The sequence below is a fragment of the Notechis scutatus genome, chromosome 4, assembly GCF_049901735.1.
Source record: "Notechis scutatus isolate UNSWTSFEM ecotype Mainland chromosome 4, rNotScu1.2, whole genome shotgun sequence".
Lineage (NCBI taxonomy): Eukaryota > Metazoa > Chordata > Lepidosauria > Squamata > Elapidae > Notechis > Notechis scutatus.
Window position 1 is genome coordinate 64417737 of NC_142012.1, and position 8939 is coordinate 64426675.

The following is an 8939-nucleotide window of genomic DNA, read 5'->3' on the forward strand; positions in this document are numbered from 1 at the left end:
TCCGAGATAACGTTGGTGCTCACATAAATCTAACACGGAAGCTTTTCCGGACGCATCTCCAAAAGAATGGTGATATGCTGAGTCATTTGAATACTATGAAAAGCATTTTTCAAGAACTGCACGAGAAGGAGCTTATTTTCTCTGAACTACACCAGGTCTACATAATTCTATCTTCATTAGATGAAAGTTTTGATGACTACGTAACTTCCCTTGAAATTTTACCTAAAGAAAGCCTAACTTTAACTGATATCACTGGCAGATTGATTGAAGAGGCCAGAAGAAGGCTTGAAAGAGATCAGTTAAGGAGGGAGCAACCTCAAAAGGAAGATAATGAACCTACTGCATACGCAATTAAAAAGTGTTTTAATTGTGGAGGAAGAGGACATTTGGCAAGATTTTGTAAGAAAGCAAAGCGCCAGAATGCAAGTAAGAATACTGGAAGTCATCAAAGAAAAAAAAAAAATTTGAGTTAGCCATGTATAGTAATGGAGTTGTGAAAAATAATTTATGGGTGGTTGACAGTGGAGCATCCCACTGTATAACAAATGATAACAAAAAATTTGTAAAAATGTCCATGAGTTCACAGCATATCTCATTGGCAAACGGCTGGAAAATGAAAGCAAAAGGTGAAGGTATGGCACATTGTTCTTGTATAAAAGAGAACGTAAAAATGTTATATGTACCTCAACTTAAATTTAATTTGCTTTCAGTTAGAATGTTGGTTAGATTAGGATACATAGTTACCTTTAGGGGAGATACTTGCTTAATTGAAAAAGAAGGTAAGAAAATTACTGCATCTTTAAGAGGTGAATTGTATGTGTTAAATGATAATGGTTTAGAGGTGGCTAACACGGTTTATGATAATAAGAAACCTCATGATGAATGTATTCACTTGTTACACCGACGGCTAGGTCATTTAAATTTTAAAATGATTAAGAGAACTGTTCAACTATCTAAAGGAATAAGTTTGAAACCTTGTAATAAGTATTTGCAATGTTCTGCTTGCAATCAAAGCAAAAGCAAAGTCATACCGGCAAATAGAGTTGATGGATTTACTACCAAAGAGCCTTTAGAGGTAGTATTTGCCGATATAATAGGTCCTAAAAAACCAAGTGTAGGTGGTGCTCGATACATATTAAGCATAATGGACCACTATTCTAGGTATGGTTTCTGTTTTCTAATGAAGAGAAAAACTGAAACGTATCTAAATTTCTTTAATTGGTTAAAATTTGCAGAGAGGAAAACTAAAAAGAAATTAGTAACTCTTATAACAGATAATGGTGCGGAATTTACAAATAATAAATTCCAGAGTAGACTTAGGATGGCAGGTATTCAACATAAAAAGTCTGCACCATATAGGCCTCAACATAATGCCTTTATAGAGAGACGAGGCCAAACACTGCAATCAATGGGACGGACTATGTTGTCTGATTCAGGATTACCTGACAATTTGTGGGGAGAAGCTATAATGTGTGGTAATCACATATTAAATAATGTTGTTAATTCAACAACAGGTGAATTACCATTCACACTGTGGCATGGTAGGAAACCTGATTTAAGTTACATTCACACATTTGGTGCACCAGCATGGGTGCATATCCCTACACAACTCAGAAACAAAGGACAGCATAGAGCTAAAAGATTATTTTTGTTGGATATCAATCAAACCATAGATCTTATAGATTCTGGGAACCAGGTACATCTAGAGTATACTGCAGTGCTAGTGCACAATTCCTAGAACATATAGGATGGAATAGATTAGAGCAAGATTCAGATAATGATGTAATTATAGAACCCTACAAGAGGCAGAAAGAAAAGACTAGTTATAAGAAAAGTCCAATTAAAGAAGAAGTCCACGAAGAGCAAATAGAACCAGAACAAGAGGAAATAATTGATCAAGAAGAGATAGATAATCAAGAACAGGAAATAAAGGAAAGTCCACCTGTAAGTCCTGTAATACCTAGACGCACAACACGTGTAACCAGACCACCTGAAAGGTATCAGGCAAGTATAGTTTGCCAAGTAAATAAAGTTCCTACTAGTATAGATGAACTTAGGATGTATCCTGTAAAGGATCAGGAGAATTGGCAAAAGGCAATGGAAAAAGAGTTAAATTCATTAAAGGAAATGAAAGTATATGAAGATACCAAATTACCTCCAGGAGAAAAATCCATTGGGTGCAAATGGATATTCAAAGTAAAGACTGGAAATAATGGGACAGTTACTTATAAGGCTAGGTTAGTAGCTCAAGGATTTAATCAAAATGCATTTGATTATGATGAGGTATTTGCACCAAATTTAAAGGCTACAACTTTAAGAGCAGCTTTAGTGTGGGCAGCTAAGAAGAATTATATCGTTAACCATTTAGACGTAGAAACTGCCTATCTACATGCACCATTGCAGCATACAATATATTTGAAAAAACCAGTTGGTATAAATGATAATAAAGCAAATAGCAATGATTGTTGGAAACTCAAAAAGAGTCTATATGGATTGAAACAATCTGGCTATGAATGGAACCAATATATTGTGAAAGAATTAAACAATATAGGGTTTAAATCTGGTTTAGCAGATCCATGTATGTTTAAAAGAGAAAATAATGGAACGGTGTCATTATTGTTATTATTTACAGATGATATTGCTTTGATTACTAAGACCAATAATGAAGCTACTGAGATTATTTCATTATTAGCCAAAAAGATAAAATTAAAGCATTTAGGTGAAATTAAAAAGTATCTAGGATTAACAATTAACAAGACCAAAATGGATTTAAAATATCTCAAGAAGATAAAATTTGCCAATTAATTAAATTGTATAAAATGGAACTTTGTAAGCCGGCAAAGACTCCAATGAGTCAGGAAGTTTGCCAAACTGATGCTCAAAGTCCCAAATTCGATAAGACCATCTATCAATCTTTGATTGGTAGCTTATCATATATAAGCAATTGGTCAAGGCCAGATATTGCTTATAGTGTTAATCAGCTGGCACGATTTAATAATGATCCACATCAATGTCATTGGCAAGCATTAAAGAGAATTTTAAGATATCTTAAAGGAACAATGCACCATGCATTGTATCTAGAGCCAAAAGGTGATTTGATTCTTAGTGCCTATGCAGATGCAAGTTTTGCAACTGACATAAACACTAGAAAATCAACATCTGGGATGGCTATATTATTTGGTAAGACACTAATAGGGTGGAGGTCAATCAGACAACAGCATATCAGCTTGTCCACGATGGAAGCAGAATTTTCATGTCTGTCATTACTATGCACTGACTTAATTCTGTACAAACAGTTATTATTAGACATGGGTATAACTGTTAAAGATTCCATTATTGTGTACGAGGACAACCAGGCAGCCATACAGTTAGCTACTAATATTGCTGTAAAGACTAGATCAAAGCATACTGATTTAAGATACTTAAATGTTAGAGAATCTGTGAAAAATGGTCTAATTAAACTAGAGTACTGCATGACGGAAGAAAACATTGCAGACCAGTTTACAAAAGCTCAAGGTGTAGTAAAATTTAAAGAGAGTTGTAACAATTATGATTTAAAGGTGTAAATGGTTTATTATTATTATATATTATTATTATTACCCAAAAGGGGAGAATGTTAGGGATAACATTGTTTACCCTAACTGGTTTGGGTAAAAATAATAAATAAGTTATCATGGTTTGTTGGTTAAAGTGTGTGTAACTTTAACTACAAGAATGTAATTAAGGGTGTGGTTGTAAAAGCACCATAAAAGAACAAGTCAATTGCAGCTCTCTCTCTCTGGCTTAATGATCCCTAATTACTGGATGGATTGATGACTGCGTTTTTCCTTACTGGAACGGAGGAGAGAAAGGAGTGTTGATTTCTCAACGGAGAGAAGAGATAATACGGACTGATTTATTGTAAGTGAACTGACATTGGCTATTCAACACGGACTTTGCAAATTGAGTATCCCCGACTGGACTGACTGAAATGATACATGACTAATGGACCGTTTATTTTGACTATGCTATAATTCCTAATGGAATAAACTATATTTTTGATAGCACAAGCGTATCTGTTTTTTACTGCGTGTTAACTAAAATACAAACTTATCTCACACATTTACCTGTCTGCCTATCTGACTACACTACACATTCTGTTTAGTTTGTTTTCCTTAACACTTGTTGGGGAATTCAGGCTTAACAGAGTTAATCAACTGGCAAGATTTAGTGCTGAACCAAATGAACGTCACTGGCAAGCGCTAAAGCCTATATTAAGGTATCTTAAGAAGACAATGAATTATGCATTGTATTTAGAGCCAAAAGATGATTTGATTTTGAGTGCATATGCTGATGCAAGTTTTGCAACAGATATAAAAACAAGAAAATCAACTTCTGGTATGGCTATACTATTAGGTAAAACACTGATTGGTTGGAAGTCTGTTAGACAGCAACATATTAGTATGTCCACAATGGAGGCAGAATTTTCATGTTTATCATTACTATGTACTGATATAATTCTGTATAAACAGTTATTGTTAGATATGGGAGTAACTGTTAAGAATGCCATTGTTGTGTATGAGGACAACCAAGCAGCCATACGGTTGGCTACAAATATTGCTGTAAAGACTAGATCTAAGCACACTGATCTTAGATATTTGAATGTTAGACAATCTGTGAAAAATAGTCTGATAAGATTGGAGTACTGCATAACTGAAGAAAATATTGCAGATGGATTTACAAAAGCCCAAGGTGCAGTAAGGCACTAGGAGAATTGTGAAAAATATGGGTTGAAATTGTAAATAAATATATATATTATGATGTTACCCAAAAGGGGAGAATGTTAGGGATAACATTAGTTACCTAACTTAGTTTGGTTAAATATAATATATGTTTGTTAGTTTAAATGTGTGTGTCACTTTAAACTGTAAGCCAAGTATTTGGGTGCGGTTGTAAATTGCCATAAGAGGGAGCAAGAGAGCTCACTGTTCGCCGGCTTTTACTGGAATGCTGACAGAGAAGGATTGATGGTGATTACTGCGTGCGTTTGCTGAGAGAGGAAAAGAAGGTTTGATTTTGCTTCATATCTCTGACTGCAAAAGAGATACATCACTGGACAGATTGTTTGTGAGTTGAATGACCTATTTTCTACACTGGACTTTGCAAACTGAATAACCCTCGGACTGTCTGAACTTAGTGTATGACATATGGACTGTTTTGACTATGCTATAACTCTTGCTGGAATAAAAACTATTTAATTGCACAGTGTATCTGTCTTACTGATTGTAAAGCTACAACAACGCTTTATCTCACACACACTCTCTGTCTGCTTGACTGCCGTTGCACGTTCTGCTAGGGTGTTGTATCCCTAACACTTCCTTCTCCAAATATCTCTCTAGTGGAAATTAGACTTTTCAGAAGCTTGCATTTACACTTTGTGGGTGAAGTGGGAAAGTTATTTTGGAAATTTATAGATTATTTGAGGAATACTTACAGGCTGTTTATGTGGGGTACAAGCAGTGGTGGGTTTCCATTTTTTTTTACTACCGGTTCTGTGGGCGTGGCTTGGTGAGCGTGGCAGGAGAAGGATACTGTAAAATCTCCAGTCAGAGGTGGGATTTGCGAGTTTTCTGAACTACCCAAAATTTCCACTACCGGTTCTCCAGAACTGGTCAGAACCTGCTGAAGACCACCTCTGGGTACAAGTATCTGAGAAGATGTCTCCATCCCAATGTAATTAGCTGCCTCACTCACTCCAGTGGAAAGGGCCTGCTATGGACCCTGACTGCTAAAGAATTTTGGTGTGTGGATTCAAGGAAAAGAGTCTATTTTGCTATGGCCCCAAACCTGTGGAACACTCTACTATCAGAGCTGAAAACTGCTCCCATCATTTTGGCTTTCTGGAAGGGTATTAATACTTGGCTTTGCCAATTGGCTTGGGGCCCCAAAGGGGCCAGTTACCACTGGAGGTAGTAGACAGGGTAAAAAGACTTCATCTCTATGCTATCTGTCTCCTTGGTCCTGTTTTCTTGCATAATTTTAATTTTTTAGTTGTTTTTCTATTTATCTTTTATTTATCTTTTTATGATCTGTAAGCTGTACAAAGCTGCCCTACTAGAGAACAGGCATCATTTAAATTTGATAAATAATAATAATGTTTAAACTGAGCATTGCTATGCCTGCTATGCACCTCTAATTTTGTTTCCAAAATCAGTGAACAGTTAATTTCATAGCTATTAACAAATAACTCTAGGAATAAACTAATAAAAGGACTCCTTTTATTGACACAAAAGTCATCAGAAGAAAGGGTCATCTTATTCCACATCCATAATCATTCAGACCATATCCTTGAACTGCTTCCTTCCAACTGCTTTCTTCTTCCTCCAAATTATGCATTGTGGATATTGTGAATTATGGATATTTTTTCACATGCCTTGCTACAGATATCAGTGCAGAAATCATTTTGGGCAGATCAATATGTGCAGTGGGCCTGCTCCCTGACTTTTCTCATCCTATTCCCTACATTTGTTTATTTATTTATACTGCCCGATTCAACATCACTTTTAGAGATTTACATCATAAAAAGTTGCCTTTTGAAATGGCTTCTGATTTGAAACAGAAAAAAGTATAATACTGGTAGGAAGATCCAGACTTATTACAGGCTTTACCAATGAAGAAAGGATCTTCATGGTGAACAGAATTGAGAGAAAATGATGAAGGAAGTTACCGTTGGAGAGACATTTTAGTTTATTATTTCAACATGGCTGCTATTTGTGTCTCATATTCATTGCAACTTTGATATTTTTCTGTTCCTATACATATAATGTTCCTGATGTGGGGCTTTCTCTTTCTGCTCATATTTGTTGTTTCAAGAGTAATTGGACTTTCAGAGTAGCAAATGTCTAAGTAGTTGCAGAAAGTGAGAGTGGTACAAATTGTTTTACTGCTTTGTTCAACATCTATGAGGAACCATTCTAGAATAGAATCTAGCATTCCTTCTCTTCAGTCCTTTTCTATATAGTTCTAATATGGGGGCAAATTAGTGCATTAATGTCTCGTAAATCACTGGTTTAGATCAAGGAGGCACTGCTGTGCATATTATTTATTACAAGATACCATATTGGAACAAATGCCAGAACTTGTAATATGCCACAGACTTTCAGCAAAGGTGAACAAAGTTAAAGTTCCTAGAATTATATATTGCCTTCTACAGAAACTATATTCATTCAGGCTGTGGTTTGATTTCAGATTTTTCCTTTAGATGTGGATCTAGAAAAAAAAAAAAAAGAGTCTGAGCCATGTGAAAGTTATAGAAGGAAATTATTCCCATGACATGCATATATTTGCCAAATGGGATTTGCCATTTAGAATGAATATTCTTTTTTGTTTTATTTATGCCTGACAAAGAGTTCAGAGCTCAAAGCAAGCACAGATTAGTTCTTGCAGTTGGCAAGAGCTCGGATACTTCTTGTCCCAGTATAAACTTTTAGGAAACATTTATACAATTTTCTGTCACTTGACAATCCTCAGATGAATGTTAAACTAAATCCAAATGTATGAAATAGTCTGTTATGGAGATGAGGGGAAAAAGCTCAATTTTGAACAGGGGGAGAATAATTTAAGAAGGAAACATTTATCTTGATATTCTGTTGCCTGTACGCATAATACCATTTCTGTACTCCAAATGTGGACTCTTCGTGAAAATAAAATCACTGCAGATTTAATTAATCAAATCATTCTGCAAAGAAGGTCTACTATTGCTGAGAAACTTCAACTAATTGACTAGAATCCAAATATTTGTTGAGCTCTACAATATAATATTACTTCATCAAGTTGGGGAAAGAGTTCTGAACTAACAGGAAATTGTACCATATGGACAGTATATATTAATTAAAATAAAACTGAGTGTTTTATATATATAATGATCTAAGTAGATATGGGCTTGATGTTAATTCTGAATTTTTTATTTATTTAGATATTGGTACCAGTTTCTCATCTGGACAACATGTTTTTTGACCAAACAAAATATATTCTATGCCAATCTTAATAAGAGAATACCCTAGCTACAATTATGTTTCCACATTTTTTCCTAAGACATATTTTAATCTCCTCTATTCTCAGAAGAATATATTGCATGAATTAGCATTCCTCTGTATCCAGTGGTATTTGTTTCATTTGGTATGGGGAAGGAATAGTTCTGTAGCTATATATTCTGGTAAATCAGTCTTATTAATAACATTGACTTATTAGACTTACCTATATATTCAAAGTACTGTACATATAAATAAATCATATAAGGAAGAAGGTTTATCTTTGCATCAAAGCAATACCTGTCTCTGCAGAAAACTAAGCTGTTTTCACCAGTGAAGACAATTAGGATAAGCTTTAAACCAGTAATTATCAATGTTTGGTCCGCAACCCACTGGTGGTCTGCGAGAAAATTTTGGTGGTCCGCAGAAAAATGTCACCTCCAGAGCACCCCCCCCCAAAAAAAAAGCAATTAATCCAGGCTGCGTGGGAACACAAGGCTGCACTGCCCACATGGCCCGTGGGAACCCTCCCTGCCCACTCATTCCTTACCTGGCAAACTTGCCTGCTAAGTTGCTATTTTTCCTTTTTTTTCCTGTTCTGCTGTTGCCTGGAGATTTAGATTAGCTAGAAAGAAGGAAAGTGTTGGATTTCTTGCTTTCTAGTTAATCTTTAGATCTTTGGCTCTGCTTTTAAGCAGAGCCGAACCTTCCTTAGGACTGAAGTTTCTATTATTCACTGCAGATAGCCGATGGCAGAATTATACATTTCTAAGTGAATCTGTGATTCTGTGAGCAACTCAATCTGCCTGCCTGCCTGATTTTGGGTAAAAGTTGCTATTTTTTTATTTAAAAAAAAATCAATATTTACATACATGGTGTGTTGTGAGTTAATTTTGTGAGTTTGCTTTATGTGACAGACACAGATAGCCA